Source organism: Mus musculus, chromosome 16 (genome assembly GCF_000001635.26).
Source record: "Mus musculus strain C57BL/6J chromosome 16, GRCm38.p6 C57BL/6J".
NCBI lineage: Eukaryota > Metazoa > Chordata > Mammalia > Rodentia > Muridae > Mus > Mus musculus.
The window spans coordinates 24,183,510-24,207,382 of record NC_000082.6 but is presented as its reverse complement, the minus strand read 5'-3'; the positions used below and the strand labels follow the sequence as shown (position 1 = coordinate 24,207,382).

The window sequence follows — 23,873 nt, the reverse complement described above, 5'->3', positions numbered from 1 at the left end:
CTTTGGGCAAATACGTCACAATTACTTAAGGAATTCTGTACTGGTGAGCTTCGAGATGTCATTTCCCTCTTAGAAGCAGTGATGCAGGAAATGTCCTTATAAAGGCTCTTTGTTTATTGATGCAGGGATTTCCTCCCTTGTACGTGGGTGAGTTGAGCTTCTGAGATAGAAGGTGTGACTAGCTTCACCTTTGTGGGCATTGCTGACATCTCCCCACAATGGTTATATTATACTTATATCAGCATGTATCTTACCGCTTTACTGTTGTCTAATATTACTGGATTCTCCCACTGTCAGACTTAAAACATTTTGGCCAAGGTGACTTCTGTGAAATGAGATCTCTGGCTTTTCACATTGGTGTTTCCCTCGGCTGTTAGTATGTGCTTAGGCACCACTTACTTTCCGAGTTTTGCACACTGATGTTTAGTGTGGTCCCTTCCTATTATCTTTCATCCCTATGGCTCCGTAAATAGTTTTCCTCCTATATGCCGGGTACTTGTCCTTTGTCAGCCACCCAAGTTGTTAATGCATCCCCTGTATCTGACTTGGTTTTTAGTTTGGTTCACTGCCCAGTCACATTCCCTTGCAGGCTGTCAGCTGGCCACTGCACCCATTTGACTCTCTGGATCATAGCAACTCCGGGGTGAAAGTTGCTTGGAGCTGTGCTTTGGAAAGCCTATGTGAATAAATGTTTCCTGATTCTAAAGCTCCGCAGTGAACGGAGGACCGTGTCCTTGCAGGGGAACCAGAGAAGGAGCTGCTTTCCCTGCTCAGGACTCTTGTTTGCTAATACAAGTGTGTAGTGAAAGCAAACAAACCAAGTGTAAGTGGAAAAAAACCTTAGTCATTGAGGGTTGTTTGGGCTGCTCAGTGGCTACTGTGGTATGTGGATGGTTTCCCTTGTCACAGTGCATCCTGGCACAGTTTGTCTGGGTGTTTTCTTTTTTTACCATTTGTAGGCCTGCCATATTCGTGAGAATACCTAAAAGAGTTGTCAGGCTCAGTGGTCACATCCTGAAGCATCTTCAACAGGGGTCCTGATGCCTGGGACTCGCCACCAGAAGGTAGGAATCAGCAGGGACTTTGAAACACTTCAACCTTTGCAGGGAAAGAGTCACTTTAAGGGTTTGTTTTTCTCTGGGTGCCTCAGCTATCCCCGAAGGAAAATCAGAACTCAGGAGAGGAAGCACAGAGCTCCAGAGGGATGACTTTAGAGTGTAGTGCTATTTATGCAGCCTGTTGCCTGTCCTCCATACTGTCCCACGGGGGGCGGGGGGAGTGCTGTGATGTACAGGTGCTCCGACTAGGGAAGGCCCCTGTGCCATCACTCCCTTTGAAGCCAATGGGTATGTAGGAGCAGAGCTCTGGGATCAATTATGTTGGTAAAACTGCAGAGGCCAGGAGTGCACCAGAAGCTCTGTGGCTTAGAGAGACTCACTGAAAAAAGACCTGATGTTCCCAAGTGGAACCCTGTGGCCCCAGGGGAGGTGACCCCAGCTGTCTGGTTGGGCAGCCAGAGAGCACCAGGCCCAGGGAGCCAGGACACACCTTCTGTTCCAGTTGACTCACTTGAGTGGCAAATTCTTTTCTCCCTCACCAGCCTCTCATCTTCAAAGAGAATTCATTAAGCCCTACCATGCCATCAGCACTTGGCCAGGTGTCGTATTGGCCCATTAGGTGGACACGGGCCATAGCCCTAGGGAGCGTGCCAAATGAGGTGGGGAGTGGCAGCTGAGACCTATTGACATCCGGAGATAGTTCTGCGGTACTGTCTATAACCACCCCCAGCTGTTTCCAACTATGTGTATGGAGCTTTCCATACACACTATGTTCTTCTCATCCCATGGCTTTAGGCTTACTCCGTCCCCTTGCCTGGAATGCTCTTCTGCTGCCTGTTTGACCCATAAACTCACTCCTAGGTCGAGTCTTCTCTGCCAACCTCAGGCTGAATTACCACTATAAATTCTCTATGCTGTGCAGTGCTCTGAATTTCTGGTATAGCACATAACCTCTGTGCTGGGAGTCATGGCTTTCGTTATTATCTGCCCTGAGTGTGGATTCTACGTATTCCTCCTCTTTCCCCAGCCAGAATGTGGTAGACAGTCAGTCAGCTCCTGTGAGCTGACTGAGGAGAAGCAGTCCGTGGCTTGATTTAACCCTACCTTGTGGTATAATTGGAAGCAGGCCCTATCTTTTTGAGTCTGAGTTTCCTTTTCTGCAGAATGACTGTGGTGGGGCCAGATGAGAAAAGGCCTTTGAAGGTTTTATGAGCCCCTTTGTCTGTGACTCTCATCCTCTATTGGAGAACAGTGTTCATCAATTAAAAACCAAGATAATGTTTGACTAAAACCCAACCTTTCCCTCCTACTTCTGTCTGTCACCTTTCAAAACTATGTGTATTAGCAGTTTTCAAATCTCTGACTAAAGTTTCAAGAGGTTTGTTGAATTGATTGATTACAGAAAGTATGCACCTTTATCTTCCCCAGGAAATACAACAGAGGGACTAATTGATTCATTGGAAGGTGTTTCTAACTGTATTTTCTGATGAATTTGTCACCTGGATGTTTGTGGGAAGGAACCATTGGATAGTTGTGGCTGTCACACTGCCGACTGTCTCTCATTTTGTCACTGTACAGGACATGAGGTACGTATAAGACAGCTCAGAGTTCCTGTCCCATGAGGCTAGTGTGTCTCCTCTGTTACACCTCAGAGTTTCTGCCCCTTGAGTGACAGGTATGGACAGAAGATCAAGACCTGCACACACTCCAAAAGTGCTAATGACACCCGACTCTGGTCTTCGACCTTCATGTCTGTCTGTAAAGTGAAGCTTGGTGGGACCGTTACTGACCCATTTTTGCAGATGAAACTGTGTCTCAGGAAGCTTCAGTGAGTTCACATCTGGTCACATGACTTAAAAGAGTGTGACTTTGGGGACCTTCATTGACTGATTCTTGACAAACTCATAGATGACTCTTATTGGCTGCCTGCTTTCAGGCTACTTGTCTTTTCTAGCCCAAAGCAGATGAATTCTATCAGAAGGGAAAGGAAAAGGGACTCCCAACCCAGGGCTGACTTGGTGGAGCCAAGTGGCCGCATACATTAGCAAGAGAGGAAGTCATCTTAGCTAAGCCTGCCATTTGATGGCTTATGTCATTAGCATCTCACCATGCCAGTAAGTGAATTGTTGGAGCCTGAAGTGGGGCCTCCTTCTGAGAGTCTGAGAGCATTCTGAATGCTGGCACTCTTGGGGTATACCACCTCAGCCCCCTGTAACTCTGCACAGGAAGCAAGAGAGAGCACAGGGTTTTGTTTGTTTGTTTTGTTTTGTTTTGTTTTGTTTTAGCAGACGTCCCTGGGATTCGGTGTCTGTATCTGTGAATTGGGGTAGTAAAACTTCTCCCAAGTTGCTTTGGAGGACATTTGTGAGGGTCAGGCTGTATGATGGAGGTGGCACGCTCTGGATTCAGAAAGGGTTAGCTAGCACTATCTCGATGTTGCTTCCTTCCCTACATAGGCTCTGAGTCTCCAAAATGGGGCCTAAACATTACCTTAAGAGACCATGTACACTGTAAAGGGTGAATAACTACAGTCCCTGGCAGAACACTGAAGACGATCAAGAAGTCTATTTCTCATTTATAAAACTCTATTGTGAAGACTTGTTATCTGCCCCTTCCGGGCCCCCAGCCTAAGGGTATCCCCGAATAACCTCAAAAGAAGCTATCCGACCCTTCTACAGGCTGCACTAGTGTCTTAGCATTGCTTCGTCTTGAGAGCAAGGCCTTCTTGGGTTGAAAGTTGGAGGCAGACAGGGCTGGAGTACATCACTTCTAGATTGCCACCTTGGCTCTGGGTTTTCTGCTCAGACTTTTTGGCTGCCTCTTTTGAGTCTAGGACATGTAAACTTCAGACTTAATATCCCAAGTCCTCTCAAACTGAACATATTCCAAAGTGCATTTGTTAACTCCCCTCTAAAGTGGTCCAGCACCCGTTGTCGATGTCTTAAAGTGTCACACACACACAAGCTGCTCTTGCTCTTGCTACTGCCTCGTGCCCATACCCAGTGTATCCTGGAGACGCTGCTTCTTCATTGACAGCCTTCCACTGCTGTCAGCCCATCACCTCTGCTGCAGCTCAGAGCCCTGTCATCGCTCACCCAAACACTATGGCCATGCCTTCTCAGCTTGCCTTGTTATTCCAACCTGGCTCCAAACTGCCTCTCTAGAAACTCAGTTCTAAAAAAAAAAAAAAAAAAGGGCCAACCTCATCTTGACTCTGAGACTCTGAGACTCTTCCAAAGGCTGCCCATTGCTTTCAAGGGGAAATCTACACTCAGTGCTGTGAACATGGGCACTTCCACTGGCCTCATCTGCTGCTATATCCCTTACAAATTCTGTTTCAGTAATGCAGGCTACTGTGCCCTCAGTACAAATGATAGCTCCTCCCTCCCTGTTTGGCACATGGAGCCTGCCTTGCCCTGATGATTTCTTGTGCTGGGAAGTTCCTCTTCTCTTGCAAACAAACTTGAGTTCTCCTATTCTAGGGCACTTGCATCGTCCTGATGCAATGACCACCAGTTAGGTGGTCATTCTGCCTCTGAACGTCTCAGAGCCTGTGTGCATCTCAGAGCCTGTGTGTATCTCAGTCTTCTCACACGCTGCGGTAGCTCTTTGATTAGTTTCAATCTCCAAGACAATGGAGATTTAAAACAAATGAAATAACCGTGTCCAACATTGCCAGCTCTATATATCTGTCTACTGTAGCTGGAGCCTGGTATGCACATGTTGAAAGGCAGATGAATACCAACAGTTTTTTGTTTGCTTGCTTGTTTGTTTATTTGTCTGTTTGTTTTTGACAGGGTCTCTCTACAAGCCCTGGCTGCCCTAGAACTTACTATGTAGACCAGGCTGGCCTTGAACTCACAGAGATCTGCCTAGCGTGGCCTCCAGAGTTGTGAGTTTAAAGGCATGTGCTACCCTACCACACCCAACTGAGGTTGAACAGTTTTGGCAGGATGTCTGTTAGGATAGGTATAAAACACATTGCATTGATTAACAGAACTTTCCTCTAAGGTGACCAGCGGAACTCGTGAATGGACAGTGTTTTAGATAGATGTGTCCTAATTGTCTCTCGGAGGACGCTTGGTAAAAGCTAGGCAGCAAGGAGAAGTCCTTCACAGAGATCGACTATGCCTCCCTAGGACTTGACCACCTTGTGTGTGGCTGGGTGGACAGAGACCTCAATCTGCTAGTGATGAAGGACAAAGAAGCCTAGTCTAGCAGTGTGTTATGAGGGTTCCCAAGGCACAGGCAGGGTCTCCCCCAACAGGCATTGCTTCTCACTGAGTGTTTGCGCCAATCAATAGAGAATCTTTCTTTCGGTCTACTCCATCAGGTTTCATAGCACACAAAGGGACTTTTTTTTTCTTTTTTTGTTCAGTACTGCTTGTAAGTAAATGAATATGGACAATTATTTAAAATACAGATTCCCAGGTCCCCATAATGCTTTTCAATGTTGGCTGGGACCCTAGCCCGCTCTTGGTAGTTGTGATAAAGTCCTGTCTGACAGAGTTTGGGTTGAACATTGTTTTTTTAACCTTCACGGATCACTGCTGGTGCGAAGGCTTGTGGGCAAAAGCAGTTCCCAATGGCCCTTAGCCCTGGGCAGTACCGCTTCCCTATCGCCCTCAGGGGCTGTTCTGTGGGTCTTACAGCCCTTCTTGAGCACAGCTATACTTAGCTGCAGACACTCTACAGGGGCCCAGCCTCCAGAAATAGGATTTGAGTTGCGGGGCAGGGCTTGTCTGCCCCAGCACGAGTCCTACTTATCATCAGTTCTGAAGCTGAGAAATCAAATCCATGTTTGAGTAATAATATCCAAGTAAATATACAACAGTTCAAAGCCAACACAAGGTTGCTGGTTTCAGAACTCCTGCCCCTGCGCTAGCGCTTAAGTCTCCGTTGTAGCGCTGGGAGTGAGGCAAAGGCAGAGAGCACTTCCCATTTTACAGATAGAATCTGGGCCTCAGAAAACAGGCCACCCGTACAAGTGTCACCGCTGAGACTGCTAATAATCGGTCCCAGACTTTTCTCCTCTTCCCTGTACTGTTCCATCCTATCCTGTTTGATCAACTCTTCAGTCCTTAGATTTGAAAACCAAGGGTTCCCCTGACCCTCCCCCCTCCTCCACACACATACGCACAATGTCAGGCTTGTGGTTTAGGAACCAACAATTTTGACAAAGACACAGTTAAGATTCTCTGCAACAATGACCAGGACAAGTTTAAATAAAAGTACGAATTCTCATTTGAAGCTTTAGAGGAAGACATGGAGCGGCTTTGTTTGTTAAAACTCAGGTGGCATGAGTCGAATGGGCTTTCAAAGTACTTGTACCAACTAATCTTTCAGATGTTTCTAGTGGGGAGCAGAGCCTGATCTGGCTGTACTTACACGTGTGGGCCAGCTGTGGGCCTTTTTTCCTTACCCCGTGTTACTGATATTGTGGCCTCAATAGCGCTGTGGTGCAAATACTTACAGCCAATCTTATATTTTTATTTATTTATTTATTTTTAACCACTGTAGAAACAGTTGTTAAGCATTTCCCAGGCACCCAAGCTAGCAACTAATTGAGCCTGGCACCAACTGGTACCCAAATGTTCTCTGTCATGTGTACAGGCTCATCTTCAGGATTGGTTTTGGCCTCTAACCACAAAGTCATACCTGAGTGCCATTCTTTAAGTGGGAAATTCTTTCCATCTGCCTTTGCAAAATCATGCTGATGGGTTTCCACTAATAATAGTCCTCTGTGTGCATGTGGAGCTTGCAAAGAGTCTGCATGGCCCTCATCACTTTCAAGTTTCATGTGATCCATGGGGCAGATGCCTTCTCTCCTTGGTAGAAAGAAAAGGGTCTGACAGGGAATGTGACTGCTCCCACAGTCAGAGGCCTTGCAAGTGGCAGGTGGACCTTGAGCCATCTTCAGCTTCCGCGTTCTGTGCACCTGCCTCTCACCAGCTGCTTCCTTCACCTCAGACACTTGCTAGATCACTCACTTGCTCGCAATGCCTGAAGGTTAGGCTGCTGTCGGCAGCATGGAAGCGTCTAGCAGCCATTTGGGGTTAACACCAGTCTTGGACTTTGACAGGAAGGAATAGACTCTCTAGCTTGGGGGTGTAAATATAAGCCACCCATTTCGCTATTCTGCCGAGAAGAAAGGTGTCCACTTTTGTTCCCTGTTGGTGCTTGGTTTTCTGTGATTCCGTTTAAACGCTGTTATGGGGACCTTGTGTTTTTAGGTCCTTCTCTCAGTAAGAACTTGGAGCCTCTCAAATGACCCAGCATAAATGGTCCGCTTCCCTTCTTGCACAACCCCCACCCAGCCTTGTTACTGCCCAGCGCTGTATTGATTGGAAAGCATTTCACAATGCGTTTTCAAAACATGCTGAAGGTCGAGACTGAGTGACTCATAGGCCGTCACATTTCTTTCTGCTTTAGTCCCTCTGGACTTTATCGGTTAGGTTGGCTAATGGAAGTCCCTAAAGAAACTGTTAACTGCCCAACCTTGGCCAGTAGGATGCAGGATTAGTAGGTGGCTTCACAAAATAATTCCTAATCACGTCTGTGGCGATGGACCTGTGGAAATCTCTTTGGTTTTTGAATGCCAAGTCTCTAGAAGAATAAGAAGTCAGGAGAGGGTTCCCGAGCTCATTTTGCCAGCTCTGGCTCCCAGAGCATCAGAGAGCCGACAACGTCAGGTGAGCGAGTCAGCTGATACCCGAGGCTCTCCTGCTGCTCTGGGTGATCTATGCCACTCCATTCGTCTGGGGAACTTGGGGCCATGACCCTGATCCAGGCCTTCAGAGCTGGCTGCCAGAGGCTAAAGGATGTTGTCCTGGGCAGTGAAGAATGCCTGGGAGCATAGTAGTAACGGATAGTTCCGGGTAGCAGTGAGGGTTCTGGGCTAACACACAGCCTTATCTCCACTACCTGAGGTTTTTGACCAGTGGCTCGGCCAGTTAGCATCTTGATTTTCTACCACCTGGTAAAGGAAGGTCTTCCTGACACTTTATTTCCCAGGCTGGCTTTGAAGAGCAAATGATAGAATGTATGCAGAGTATCATCAGGAAGAGCCTGCAGCATGACTCCTTATGGACTACTAGAACACTTGGCTTTGAATTATTAATTAATTAATTAATTTTTATTTTTCATAGTTTCCTAACTTTTTAAATTAGATATCTTCTTTATTTACATTTCAAATGTTATCCCCTTTCCTGGTTTCCCCTCTGAAAACCCACTACCCCTTCCCTCCTCCCCTGCTCATGAACCTACCCACTCACTCTTCCTGGCCCTAGCATTCCCCTACACAGGGACTTAGAGCCTTCACAGAACCAAGGGCCTCTTCTCCCCTTGATGACCGACTAGGCCATTCTCTGCTACATATGCAGTTGGAGCTATGAGTTCCACCATGTGTTTTCTTTGGTTTTGTCCTTGGGAGCTATGGCAGTACTGGTTGGTTCCTATTGTTGTTCCTCCTATGGGGCTACAAACCCCTTCAGCTCCTTGGGTCCTTTCTCTAGCTCCTTCATTGGGGACCCTGTGCTCAGTCCAATGGATGGTTATAAGCATCCACTTCTGTATTTGTTAGGCATTGGCAGAGTGTCAGCAAGTACTTATTGGCATCCACAATAGTTTCTGTGTTTGGTTATTGTATATGGGATAGAACCCCAGGTGGGGTAGTCTCTGGATGGTCATTCAGCTTTGGAATTCTTTACATGCAAGCTTTTTGAACCCCTAAAAAATACTGTTCTAAAAAAATAATCTGTCATAAAAATTAAAGCTTCCAAGTGAGTCATCTAGAATAGCCTTGAGGTTGAAAATGTGCTTAGTGACCCTCCCCCACACTCCAGGATTTTACTCTTTCAGTATTGTGAAGGCCCTTTCCCTTTAGCAGTCACAGAAATAGTATCCCAAAGCTAGGGCAGTAATAATGCTGTCTGCAGGTCTATCTCACCAGCCTAGCTCTCCTCAGTCACTCCTCTCTGCATCCCTTCCAGCCCCAAGCTGCTAACCCCCTCCTTCTGGACTGGAGAACAACCAATATAAAAACAGTGAATGCCATCATGTTCAAGTACATCCCCAGTGAGGAATGGCCATAAAGTCTTCCTGCCTCACTGTGACTGTTCCCCATGCCACCCCCAGTCTGTCTCTTCATCTGAGACCTTGTCAATTACAGCTCCCACCCCTTGATTTTAGAAATGAACAACCTAAAGTTCTGAGTAATAAAGTGGCCTTCCCAGGTCCACGCAGCTCACTTATGGCAGAATCAGGATCTGGGTACCAGGATCTTTTCCTGCTTCAATGAACCAGACACCCAGAGGACCCAGAGAACCCAGAGAACCCAGGGGACCCAGAGGACTCAGAGGACTCAGAGGAATGATGAATAAAATAGATTGTTGTGGCGTGTGTCGGACATCTGGTTTCCAAGGAGAGTTTATATTAAGTAGCAGCGAGGCCTCAAAAGCTATGGTAGCTAGCGTGAATGAACTTATGTAATCAACATTTATCAGGAACATGTGTCATCAAACATCTGCCAGATCTGAGTGTTGGCACCAAACCTGCTTTCATTGTCAAAGAAAAGAAGGGAGAAAGAAACTTGACTAAATAAAGCCGGCAGACATTTTTACTAGAAAATCCAGAGGTATTTTCTTAAGGAATAGAAGCACACCTGCAACATCTTAAAAATCAATTTCAATGTGATTGGGTGACTCTAGCAGTCATAGATTTAAAACACACACACACACACACACACACACACACACACACACACACACACACACACATGAATTGATGTCTAAAGTCAGCATCACCAGGTTCCTGTCCTTTTGGTCCGTTTGGTAACAGAAGCCTGGAAATGACATGTGTAAAAGTTGCCCAGAGCAACATCCTAGGTTGCTGATCTCCTAAACAAAAACACCCCAAAGTGCTTTTGGTTTTCATTGGTACAACACAAGCAGGTCAGAAAGACATGGAACATTCTCCTGCCAAACTTCCATGAAGAATCTGGCTTGCATGAAGACTTGAATGTGGAGGTCCCCCCCTCCCATAGGCTTACAGTTTGAATACTTGGTTCCAGCTTGTGCTACTATTTTAAAGTTTGTGGAGTCATGGAAGGTGAGGCCGGACTATTGGAAGTGGGTCGCTAGGGGTTGGCCTTTACAAGTTATAACTGACTTTGGTTCAGGCTTCTTGTAGGATGGCATACAGCAAAGTTCCCTGCTACAATATTCCCACCACTGTGAGTTCTGCTGTCACTTCTCCTAGAGCCCCCTGAAACTGTGAACCCAAAATTTCTTCCTACCTTAACTTGTTTCTGTTGGCATTTCGATCTTGATGAGAAAAGCAGGAAGTTGATACCAAGGAGGAAGGTGGTAATGGTAGCTAAGCCTAACTCTGTGGTTGTGGGCTCATAGTGACTTGCATAAAGAGTCCAGGGAAAAAGACTATACAGCCAGGTAATGTGGAGCATGGATCGATGTCTTGGAAAGAGCCCCTGAAAGGACAATTTAGAAATCAGTTAAGTCAAAGTTCAAGTTGCACCAGAGACCTCAAGATGTTGGAGATGCCAGCACTGTGGAGTGTCTGCCAAGGAGATCTGCATCCCTAAGAGAGAGTCTATGTGTACTGCAGCTAGAACTTGAACATGTTGGAGTTCGTATGATGCTGCCATATGTCCTAGATATCATCCATGGAGCCATCAGGTTTAATGTGTGTCCTGCTAAGTTTCAGTCTTGCTTTGGTCTGGTCTTTCCTGGCATGGTTCCTCCTGTTTGGAATAGGAATGCTTGTGCCGCTGTATCTTGGAGGTGTGTAACTTGAAAAAAAACAAAACAAAACAAAACATTTACCGAGACTCACAGTTAGGAGTTTATGATAAGTCTGCGAAAATATGTTGGACTTTTGAACAATCTTGAGACCAGTAAGATGTTGGGAACTCTTAAAGTTACTTTGAATGCAGTTTTCATTACGAGATGGCGATGACCCTTTAGGAACCCAGGGAAGCACATTATGGTTTGAATCTGAAATTTCCTCCTTCCCCAGGCTTATGTCTTGAATGCTCAGTTCCCAGCTTCTGAGGTGGAGCCTACTGGTCAGAAGTTGGTGAGTAGGGTCTTGCTTCTGAAGGTTATACCTGGCCCTGGTTCTGCCTGGATTCTTTGCTTCCTATATGTTGCCAACTGAATAACACCTTGCCACATACTCCCACTACCATGAACTCTCCTAGGCTTTTCCCAGTCATGGGCAGCAGCTGTTTGAAAGTGGGAGTCCAGACAAACCCCTCTTCCTCTGTTTCTGGGAGCATGAATACATATTGCATGAGAGGTTGTGTTTATGATCCTCCTGCATTGGCTTCTTGAGAACTGGGATCCTGGGGGATACCACTCTCCGCTAGGATGACTCTTGTTGGTCCTCACGGTTGTATAAAACCCTCCAAACTACTTTTTAAAAACAAATTCTTGATTATGTCTTTTCCTGGAAGCTGCTCCCCTGCCTTTCTCGCCATCTCATTGATAAATGCCCTTTTGTCGAATAAAGTGTGTTGAATCATCCGCAATTCTGCCTTCATTCATCATTTGACCGAAAGGCTTGGATCCTGAATCTTTCAGGGGAAAAGGGAAGGAGGTAGGAGGGGAAAAAAAGCAAAGGATAGAAGGAGGGGACGGAAAGGAACAGGATTGTGAGATCCGTATTTACTTTCACAGGGGATTTTTCCCCCCTCCTTTTTCTAAGAATCCAGGTCCTATGTAATCTGGGAAACAAGTGCTTTTAGCCTTTTCTTCTCCAACCGGACAGCTCGATATCTTTCCAGGGATTTGGTAAAGAAATCAAATCCAGTGAGTGGGAGCTTGATAAGACTGAGGACTGTGTCACACAATGGAACAGAAAGGTAAGGCTAGGTCACATATACTGGGCAACTGTGCTGAGGATGTGGGCAGAGGAACTTCTGGAGACTGTTGCTGGAGATGCAAGTTAGTCCAGCCATTATGGAAATGAGTATGGAAGTTCCTGAAAAAATACCAAAGGCTGAAGCATTCGATATGATCAAGCTGCATCACTCCCCGTTGCACACCTGAGAGGATCCAAATCAAGGCACTGCAGAGCCACCCACCCATCTACGTTTATTACCACACTACTTATGATAGCAAGTTCTGGAATCAGCCCAGATGCCTATCAACAGCTGAGTGGATAAAGAAAGCGTAGTATATTTACACACTGAGAATATTATTCAGCTGTAAAGAAGAATAAAATTCTGGCATTTGTAGAAGAATGGATGGAACTAAATAGCATGTTAAGCAAAATAATCCAGAGTTTTGAGGATAATTATCTTGTGTTTCTTTTTATATGAAGAACCTAGATGTTTAAAATCAGCACGAGACTAAAAGAGAGACAGTTTGGAAAGAGAAACCAGCTGAAAGGTACAATCTACATGTAGATGAAAATGGCGTACTGAAACCCACCGGGTTGTCCTTTCAATATTTACTAATAAAAAAGAAGAAGTAAGCTTGGTGCTGGGGTACCTCCTGCTGCACAGGGGCGGGGTCTGGGTTCAAGCCCCAGCATGGCAAGAGATAAAATGAAATCAAACAAAACTTTAAAGGGTATCATATAAAAAGATAATAATGACATAGCCCTATTTAAGTTAGAAAACCGACCGACTCCACAACAGTTGCTATCAATGAAACAGAAAACAAAAGAAATACTGGCAAACAACCAGGAGAACGATGAGGTGAGTGGTTTCTTTTTATAAGAAACCCCAAAGCACGGGAACCTCCTGTATTTCAAGAAATAGATGGTCTAGTAATTTAAAAAAATTACAGTTAAAATATTGCCATGGAATGTCCGAAACTGTCAGAACACTACAGAAAAACTAGGGATTACTGCATCACACCACTAACATGAAAACATATTAATCAATTCAGAAAAAGCTTGAGAAAATTTGTGTACATACATCCTTGCCAGGTTAGAACTCTTGGGTGCCTAAGCAAACCGTGGGGCTATAGACTCTTTCAGACACTGTGGAGGAGCTCTAACACACACCTTCAGTGTTCAGAACAGAAGACATCTTGCTCAGGAGCACAGACAATGCTCCACCAAACCAAACAGGCAAACAGACCTAAGCAGGTCATTTTTCTCTCTTTGGCATGGCGCAGGACCATATGTTTCCAGAGATGGGAATTTATAAATAGCCTGTCACACACACAGCCTCACACTGTAGCCCTGGGACAAGGTGGGGGTAGGAAGGATTGCCTCACACTTAATAATAGTGAGTGACACTTCACTTTTGTAGCTAGCCACTTTTCAGAGCAATCAAAAGAAATTTTCACTTCTTATTTTTGTCTCTTAAAAAAAAAAAAAAAACAAAACTAATCTCATCTCCCTGATGGGGTTGAACTGGAAGGGGGCTTCTCCCCACTTTGCAGCGATGGTGACTGAGGGTTGGAAAAAGCAAGGCACTGAGAGGATTGGGGAGTGATCACAGATCGTCCCCTCACTGTGTATAGGGCCTCGAACAGCCTGCAGCAATATCCTGTGCTGGCTGCGGGCTGACTGGTCATTGCACAAAGAGCTTGTAGCTTCCCATGACCGATGTTGAAACGCTCTGCTTTTCCTTGTGAGAATTTCATCAGTTTCTACTTTTAAGGCAGGTTGCTTATGGGCCGTGGTGACCTATATTCACTGACATTTGAAATCAAAACCTCACACCAGTAAAAGCCTTCGATTCGCGCTCAGCACCTCCTTAGAGTGAGTGTCAGGCCCATCTGGTAACTTTCCCTGCCTCCTAGTTCCTCCCTGTAAGAGGTTTGACATTTGCCATCTCATCAGATCTGTGTGGCAAACTACAGTTTGGGCTGGGTGCTTACCACAAGAGGGAACCGGTCCAGGGAGGGAAAGAACCCATCCATCTGCTAAATGCCACGGAGAGTGACCCCAGCCCAAGTCTCCTCTCAGCATGTCGGAGGTTCTTTCCTGCCCGCCGCGTTGCCTCCCAGGTCTAAGGGATACATGAGACTTGGCTGCAATGCAGCAGCCTGATGGGGATTTCTGAATCTGGCAGGGTCCAGGGGAAACCAGTGATGAGTTTCCTTAGTGGGGGGGAAAGACACCGGAGCATAATGATGGCTCCTGGCAGAGAGTGAGACTACCAGAGCTGCCCATCGATGATTGCTGGGTCCATTCCCTAATCCAGCCCTCCTCTGCACCATAACCTCTCTCTCCAACAATCTCATTTCCCCACAGGGCTCCCCTTTACTGTATCTGGCAAAGCCCCATCTGGTGAAAGACCGTGTCTCTTCCTCAGACTCCACTTGCACCTCAGCAGCAGGCTGTTGTCAAAATAACACCGGAGACTATACTGATGGGCTTCCTTCAAATACGCGATCGGATCAGAAACTCCTGTGGGCTCACCAGGTGCGTCCCCCATTGCTTCCAGAAGATTCTCTTTTCTGTTTCTGGACCAGCTTCCCCACATCTTGGCCTCCCACCGATTCCTCACTCATTCTGCCCTCCCATTTCTCATAGATCATAAAGAAGTATTTTGTCTCTCTATCAACAGCTCCCTAGGCCGCCTGTGTCAGTTCCCAGCAATGCTGCTCCACCTAATCGAAGTGGCTCTCGTTTTTTGTTTTGGATCTCATCTCCTTTTCTGCATTTCTCTTGTTCTTTGCTACATAGATTTCTCTTGTTCTAAAATATGCACACCGTAGTAACCATTAAAAAAATAAACAGTAGCTTTCCCTTGACCTGTATGTCCCTCCATTCTGTTTCTTTGATGCTCGCTCTCTCTCTCTCTCTCTCTCTCTCTCTCTCTCTTTCTGCCAGGAGCCATCATTATGCTCCGGTGTCTTTCCCCCCCCCAAGGAAACTCATCACTGGTTCCCCCCTATACACACACACACACACACACACACACACACACACACACACACACACACATATATATATTTCCTGTGTGCATTTCTCTTGCCTCCCATTCTGGCTTCAACTCTGCTCTAATTTTCTTCTGACCCATCACGCCACTTAAGCAGCCTTTATCAAGCTCACCAGTGACCTACATACTCCCAAAGCCAAAACATACTTGGCTTACTGGACTGGAGCATGATGTGACAATGTTGCACCTTCAAGCCTCTTTAAACACTCTCTCCCCTCAGCTTCTGGGATCCTGAGACATCAATAGCACACCTTGCTTTTCTGTCATCTGCATCACATTCCAAAGTGCTCTGAGACTGTCCTCTTCCTGGGTGCTCTCTGAATTTTATGGCTTTAAAATACCCAACTATATCCCAACCATTCCAAACCTCTATCTTTGACTGACTCTCCCTTGAGCCTCAAGCTGAGAGCATTCCACACACACCAGGACTCACACTGCACCACAGGCTAATTCCTCCGCACTCTGGAATCTTCTTTCTCCAGTTTTGCTCATCACAGGAAGTGATATCTAGCCTGGCAGGGAACAGGGCAGATAATAGTCATCCCAATTTTCATCACCTTTTCAAATTTCATTTAAAATTATCATTCAGGTTATGCTGGCTTTACATCTGAAATGCCTGTGACTATTTTTCCCTTTTTATTTATTGTTCTCCCACATATTACACTTAAATTGCATGTATTACATTCCCTCCTCCCCCAATCTCTCCCCTTCATCTCCTCCTTTCCCTGGATCAACTGTTCCACCTTCATACCCCCTCAAAAAAGAGCAGCCCTCTAGGGACATCAACCAAATATGGCATAACAAGCTACAATAAGACCAAACACATTTTCACACCAACTCTGGATGAGGCAACCCAGTAGGATAAACAGGGTTCTAAAAGCAGGCAAAAGAGTCAGAGACAGTCTCTGCTCCCACTTTTAGGAATCGCACAAGAACACCAAGCCATACAACCATAACGTAGATTTAGAGAACCTAGGTCAGACCCCTGCAGGCTCCCTGATCTCTGTGAGCCCACTTGAGTCCTGGTCAGTTAATTCTGTGTGCTGTGCTCTTGTGGTGTCCTTGGTCCCTCTGGCTCCTCCAGTTCTTCCTACCCCTCCTCCACAGGACTCCTCAAGCTCCACCCAAGATTTGGCTGTGGGGCTCTGCATCTGCTCCCATCAGTTTCTGGATGGAGTCTCTTTGATGATGATTATGCTAGGCTCTGGTCCCAGCACATCCTGTAGGCATGAAAAACTGTAGGTTGGAGGGTCTGTGGCTGGGTCCACTTGAGGCTCTGCCTAGCTACAGATGATGACTGGCTCAGGCTCTAGGCCCCCCATTACTGGGAGCCTTCAATCCTGTCACCACAGTAGACTCCACGGAGTTTCCATTGCACTAGATTTTTACCTGGTCCCTGAAATGGCCCTCAATTCCAGTCGTCTCTCCCAGTCTTCTCTCCTTCTATCCCCTGCACCTAATCCCTCCTACTCCCAACCCAGCAGCCCCGAGTCCATTCAAGAAACCTATTCTATTTCCCCTTCCCAGGAAGATCCTTACAACCCTTCTTGTCTGTGGATTATAGCATGTGTGTGGATAAGCCTCTCTAGGTCTGTGGATTATACCATGATTATCCTTTACAGCTAATATCTATGTGTAAGTGAGTGCATAACATGTTTGTCCTGTTGGGTCTAGCTAACTTTACTCGGGTTGGTTTTTGTTTTTGTTTTTGTTTTTTTCTACTTGTATCCATTTGCCTGAAAATTTCATGATGCCATTTCTTTTAAACATCTGAATAATAATACTCCATTGTGTAAATGTATTACTTTGCTAAAAAAAATCCATTCTTTAGTTAAGGGACATCTCGGTTGCTTCCAGTTTCTGGCTACTATGAATAAAGCTGCTATGAACATAGCTGGGCAAGTAACCTTGTGGCAGGATGGAACATGCTTTGGGTATTTACCCAGGAGAGGTATGGCTGGATCATGAGGTATATTGATTCCCAATGTTCTGATTGGGAAACTGCCATATTATTTTCCAAAGTGGGCAGCACGTTTGCACTCCCACCAGCAATGGAGGAGTGTGCCCCTCTCTCCAAATCCTCGCCAGCGTAAGCTGTCACTTGTAGTTTTGATCTTAGCCATTTTGACAGGTGTAAGATGGAATCTCAGTTGTTTGATTTGCATTTCCTCAGTGGCTAAGGATGTTGTACATTTCTCTAAGCATTTTCTCAGCTATTTGAGATTTTTTGTTGTTGTTGAGAATTCTTTTTAGATCAATACTCCATTTTAAAATTGGATTATTTAGTGCGTTGATGCTTAGTTTCTTTTGTTCTTTATATATTTTGGATATTAGCCTTTTGTTGGATGTGGAGTTGGTGAAAATTTTTTTTCCTTTCTGTAGTTTGTTGTTTTGCCCTATTGTATCTGTTGCTTTACAGAAGCTTTTCAGTTCCATGAGGTCCCATTTATCAACTGTTGATCTAGTGCTTGCACTATTGATGTTCTGTTCAAAAAGTTGCCTCCTGTGCCAATGCATTCAAGGTTATTGCCCACTTTCTCATGGATCAGATTCAGCATATCTGATTGAGGTTTATGTTGAGGTCTTTGATCCATTTGGACTTGAGTTTTGTGCAGGATGATAGCTATCAATCTATTTATAGTCTTCTACGTGCAGGCATCCAGTTAAACCAGCATACTGGTCACTAGCTTATTTCCATCCATCTTCGTATTTTTCCTCCCTATTTTTGACTACCCCATAAGCAAGATTTTCATAGAGAAGTGACTGGTTTTTCTCCACTCATCTTAACCACCCCCTTCTTACATTTTGAGACAGGGTTTCACTCTATGGCCTGGAGTTTTATCCATAATCCTGGCTGAGAACTCAGAATACTTGTGCCTCAGCGTCCTAAGATTACAGTGATGGAATTTGTATTACGCTATGGGATGATTTGTGTTCTCAGCTCCCAGAATGACTTTTCTGAAGCTGTAAGATAGTTCTATTCCTGCTGAACTGCTCACGGTGAACCATGCAGCCCTTTCTGATCTGGCTCTGACACCCTGCTTGTCTTCATCTCTCACTCTCTACATCATATTTAATATTCACTGAGCTTTCTCCCTATCACACTTCCTAATGCTTTTTCAATATCTGAACCTCTGTGTATGTCTTCCTTGTGTTTGGAGGCTTGCCTTCCAGATCAACATTCCTGTTTCATCTTGCCCCTCAGGCCTCATTATCCATGTAAATTCACTTCAGCCAAGCCACTAAGATCTTCCTGTAAATTCTAAATGTATCACTGAAGTCTTAGTTCCAATGAGTTAAGTTTTAGTAACTAATACCGTCAACTTTGACAAAAATTAAGTTTAAAATTCGTCATTACTTTGTCTCTAAGGCTCTTGGCATTAATTGCTCTGTCAGTACATGAGTATTTGCATGAAATACCACGTGGGATTCTTTTTAGGTCTAAGTACCCAAAAAGGTTCATTTTCTTTGATGAATTGCTAATGCAGCACTGATTCTAATTTATCTCTTTTGGGGTCGGATAACATGACACCCAGAGTCAATATTTTGTTAAGTTCTTGCAAATGTGTTATCTGTATAGACAACACTGCCCAATAGAAAGTCCTATAATTGTGGCAGTATTTTTATTTGCAATGATTGTCCAGTAAGAAGTCATTAGCTGCATGTGGCTAGTAAGCCTTAAAGTATGTCCAGTGAGCCCAAACTTTAAATCTTAAATCTTATTTAATAATGTAGCTAAATACAGTGGCTATCACACAGAGAGCGTGGAACTAGAGATATTGTAGTCTATTTTTATGATATTGGGTTGGTATTCATTTTTATACGGTCTTCTTTGTCCGTTATCGTGTTTTCTATGCGTTGCCTGACTTCTTTGTGGCTAGAGGGAAAAAGAAAGAAGTTAGAGTCGGATGACTCACATTTGTGTTTGGTTTGCTTTCTCTTGCTGTGATAAATATCAGGACCAAAAGCAACGTGAGGAGGAAAGGAGTTGATTTCAGCAGGAGCTCAGGGCAGTGACCTGAAAGCAAGAAGTGGAAGACACTGGCTTGCTTTCAGGCTCACATTCAGCTACCTCCTTACACAGCCCAGTCCCACCTGCCTAGGCTTGATGTAGCCCACAGGGCCTCCTTCACCATTAGCAATCAAGAAAGTGCCCACAGTCCACTCCAACGTGGGAAATTCCTCAACTGAGGCTCCCTCTTCCCAGAGGTGACTCAGGTTAATGTCCGGTTGACAGCTAAAGCTTCTTGTGGCAACATCTACATGAGGAATTGGTGTTAAAAGCAATGGGATTGTTTGTTGTTTGGGGGGAGTGGTCGGTCTCTGTCTCCAACCTCCCCACCCTGGTCTCTTTCTTCAGTTCTGGGAAAGTACACCGGCCTGTTCAACAGCAAAAGGAAGGCTTGATGCTGGTGTACTTTCCCAGAACTTTACTCATCCTCACGTCTTCTCAAACCAAAGAATCAGGGCCCTGAATCTGCACTTAAAACACAAGACAGATGGAGCCGTCATCTTTTTCAAGCCACTACAGGCAAATACTGTACTAACTTAAAGCAAATAGGAGCATCCACATCTCCTAAATATGTTCTGGGAAGGGAAGACCATCCTGAAAATTCAGGAACCCATTGCTTTTTATTAAGAAAATGGTTAAAAAAAAAAAAAAAAAAGCCTGGCGGTGGTGGTGCATGCCTTTAATCCCAGCACTTGGGAGGCAGAGGCAGGCGGATTTCTGGGTTCAAGGCCAGCCTGGTCCACAAAGTGAGTTCCAGGACAGCCAGGGCTATACAGAGAAACCCTGTCTTGAAACCTCCCCCACCCCCAAAAAAAAAAAAAAAAAAAAAAAAGAAAAAGAAAAGAAAAAGAAAAAGATGCTAGAGACAGTGAGGCAGGAGACTTGCTGCAAATTTGTGGCAAACCTGGGCTACAGACAGAGACATTGCCCCAAAATCAAAGTCAAAGTTCTAGTCAGCGCAGCTATGAACCATCTGGGTGGCACAACCATAGTCAAAGTTTCCTCTTCTTTCAAGTGAGAGGACAGGACAAAATGACCTTTAATTTCCTGTCTAACACGGTGATAGCCGAGCTAGCTGTGTGGAGCACTTAGCGCTGACGAGGAGAGTTATCTCTTGCAGTGATATGCAGGTCTAACGAACAGCTTTGTTTCCATTTCAAAGACTTCAACTTGTCCCAAACTGCACAGGAGGCAAATGGAGGTTTCTATCTGAATCTCACCATCTGGCTTCAGCAGGCCCCTCTTACCTGTTTTTCCACTCTGAAACTTAGTTTCTAACAGGCCAGGATGCCTTTGTTTTTCTGGATAGTTAAGGAATTGTGACCATTAAAGCTAGGGCTTTCAAAATAAATGCCCAACACAGTTCACATCAGTAGGTAGGTTTGTAACCAGTGAGAACAAGTGTGAGTACTGGACAAATAATATTACTAGCTGACTAATTGAGTATGCTTTTGTATGAAGAATGTGGGAGTGCGTGGCTCAGTCACAGTGCAACTCACTCACAGGGCTTAATACGTATGTCCTATGAGTCAAAGAACACAGGACACTCTCAGAAAGGGATAACTCAGTTAAAAAACAAACAAACCAAAAAACCCTTAACAAACACCTCTTAATGCTTGCTCAATCCTCCAATATCTCTAATGCATTGGTTCTAGTCCCTTAGTTCATCGTTACTTTGCTATTGATCCAGTAAGTCAGTAAATGTTTGTTTGTTTGGTTGTTTGGTTTTTCGTGACAGGGTTTCCCTGTATAGCCCTTGCAGTCCTGGAACTCACTTTGTAGACCAGGCTGGCCTTGAACTCAGAAATCTGCCTGCCTCTGCCTCCCGAGTGCTGGGATTAAAGGCGTGCGCCACCACGCCCGGCTGATCCAGCCAAGTTCTTATGCTCGTAAGTATGCTGGAAACAAAGAAACAGGAGCTTTGGGAATTTTAAGTTCAACCTAAACAGGATGAGGATTTTTCTCCAAATTACTATCAGAGCTATCCCTGGCCTCTGTTCTGTGCAGTTCACTGCCTTTCCCCTCTCTCTGACTGGGGATGAGAGCTGATTCCTCGGGAGATAGGGCAAAGGAAACAACTGAAATTTCATCTCATCTCTGCAGATGTCAGGAGCGATGGGACACCAGAGGCGGAAGAACCTATGTCCCCAGGCTACAGCAAAGCTCCCAGCCCTATGAAAATCATCTAGCCTGCTCTGAGCCACATGCCTAGAGGTCACAGAGGCATGCGGGAAAGTGAGAGGAAGTGGAAACGTGCTACAAAAAGGGCTCAAAGCAATGTGCTCACCACCGGAAAAAAAAATAAAAATAAACACCCTCAGAAATAGTGTAACTGATATGCAAAGAAGATCAAAACAAGGTTTAAAATATCTTGGCTGATTTAGAGTTGGTGGGGGTGGTAAATGAAGGGAGGGTATAAAAGTGTTAGGGCTACATGGCCCTCTGCAGCCTGTCCATGATGCGAGCCCTGAACCCCAAAGAAACAATATGGCATTTACAGGCTCAAAAAAACTGAACCATAGTAGCAAGGAGAATGGTCATTCTAGAGGTTATGGAATGGACTGAGGAGACTGGTAAAAAGAATGCAGAATTTCAGTTACACAGAGAAAATGGAGAATATTATTGCACATGGTGAGCAGAGATAATATAGGATAATAATATATTGTCCTCTTAAAAAAATTCCAAAGAATTTCTTTTCAGCATTATAAAAATGATAAGGTGATTCATACATTAATTAGTTTGATTTAGTCATTCCATAATGTGTACTGATATCAAAACATCATGCTATATGTCTTAAGCATGTGGAATTTAATTAGTCACTTCAAAGGATGAGTAAACACATAGAACTAATGTGGGTGGCACATGTTCTTCGGACTATCTCAGAGGCAGAGATGGACCCCAGAGCAAGAAGCTGGCTGTTCCTAAGCCCCAAACTCCTCCCTCTCAACCCTTGCTCTTCCTGAAGGCTCACCCTATTTACCTAACTTTATGTTCTTTCTTTCTCTCTTTAAAGAAAAAAGCCACCACCACCACCAACAACAACAACAAAGAAACAAATTTCCCAATGATCAAAACAAAGCCACTAAAAGATATGAAAAAACCAACCCACAAACAAGGAGTTTGTTTAGTGTTAGTACACTATTCCTGGGCATGGGACCTGCCCTGGGCTGTGGTTGGTAGATCCAGTGACACTCCATTGGAGAAAATGGACTTTCTCTTTCCCAGAAGCTGACAATCAATCCCAAATAACTTCTTAGGGGCGGGGCTCTGCATCTACTTCCCCTTCTCAGCACTAGGATTTAGTGTGGTTTAAACCTGCTTTCTTACACAACTCAGGACCATGTATCCCGGTATGGCACCTCCCACAGTGTACCAAGTCATCTCATAGTCATCATTAATCAAGAACATGTCTCACGGGTATATACCCACAGGTCAGTCTGATGGAAGGAAATCTCAAGTGAGAGTCCCTCTTTCTGGGTGACTCTACTTGGTGTCCAGTTGATGAAAGCAAACCAGACCAGCCTGCGGAGGCAGTTTGCATGCCTTCCTGATGTTCCTTTGCACTGAAGGTCCAGAGAGTGAGTGTTGTGGCAGATTCAAGCATTGGAATGTCAGGAGGAAGAATCACTATGAGCCAGGGTGAATCCAGAAATGTTTTTGTTTTTGTTTTTTTTTTCCAGGAGAAAGCATTTTGTAATGTGTTGAGGTGTAAACCCAGGGCAATACTCCAGAGGCTTAAATGCATGTTGTGGGGGTTCAAACAACCCCTAAAGGCTGAAGCAGTACAAATAATGTCAGGAGGACATTTCAAAGCCACCATTGTAAATGAATGCAAGGAGACTCCAAATGAATGGCTGCAGTTTTAACTGTTGGGTGTTTAGGAGTTGCCGAGCGTCTGTGAATGGACAAGTCATCTGAGAACAATAGTATTATAGAAAGCTTTTTATTTAATTAGACATGCAAGATGGATAATAAAAAAAAGATCACAGGGGCTCTGAGCATGGAGTCAGTTGGACTATACTGCTGTCTTTAAAAGTTTTAAATTAACTGATGAATGTGCTTGTGTGTGTGTGTGTGTGTGTGTGTGTGTGTGTGTGTGTGTGTGTGTGTATACGTACATGTGCCTTCCTGCGCTTGTACAGGACAGTGGACAGCTTGTAGGAGTCAGTCCTTTCATGGTGGCAAGTGCCTTTACCTGATGCCACCCCCTATTATACTGCTTTCTGTGTAACCTTTGTTGATATACATCCAGATATAAATATAAATACATATAATCGCCTCTTCTCTACTTTAAAAATCTGTCCCATCTATCCCCCAGTGAAGTGTTGAATATCACTTTCAATGAGAAATGTTAAAGAATTTTAAACTATAAAGCTATAGAACAAACCCAAGAGATAATGAAATAGCCAGGTGGGTGAGAGGAAAGCTGTAGGAGCCCTGGGAATGGGTGGAGGGAAGATTGGTGGAGGCCAAATATCATCTTCCCTTTTCTTTCCCAGTACTTTCCAGTGTCACCTGCCTTCAAGTGGGAGCAATCACCAGTCTGGGGCACACAGAACTGATGATCTAGAGTCAGAGAACCCAAATCCTTAAAGATCTCTAGTAACTTCTTCAAGGGAATAGGAGAAACTAAAAACCTGGCTCTTCAGCTTGGGATGTCAGCAAACATCTGGGCTAGAGTTTTTCAGAGTTGGTAAGCAGTTATGAGAGACAATGACCAGCCAGGCTGCAAAGGCTCTGGCTCAGTGGTGCTGTGGGTAAGTGTGAGTGGCAAGTGTTCTAAGGATGACGGGCAAGGCAGGGCTGGCTCTTATGGAGGAGGAGGGTTAATCCAATCCCAGCAGGTTGGGATCTGAGTTCAGACTAGGTTGGGAGGCTG

The 23,873-nt window shown here is 44.9% G+C and overlaps 1 long non-coding RNA gene across 13 annotated transcripts in view; it reads left to right on the top strand.

The window, feature by feature from the left end:
• Positions 1 to 21,326, top strand: part of Gm31814 — a 77,130-nt gene extending 55,804 nt beyond the window's left edge. For 6 of the 13 annotated variants that reach the window (XR_875981.1, XR_384780.3, XR_875980.2 and 3 more), the window contains 5 exons: positions 590 to 823; positions 960 to 1,064; positions 2,487 to 2,644; positions 14,292 to 14,462; positions 21,098 to 21,326. This is a non-coding gene — a long non-coding RNA (predicted gene, 31814). Of the gene's footprint in view, positions 1 to 589; positions 824 to 959; positions 1,065 to 2,486; positions 2,645 to 11,093; positions 12,470 to 13,420; positions 14,045 to 14,291; positions 14,463 to 21,097 lie in introns of those variants that run through there. The other 7 variants (XR_003951916.1, XR_003951915.1, XR_001781991.1 and 4 more) reach the window with 5 other exon arrangements.
• Positions 21,327 to 23,873: the final 2,547 nt, after the last annotated feature.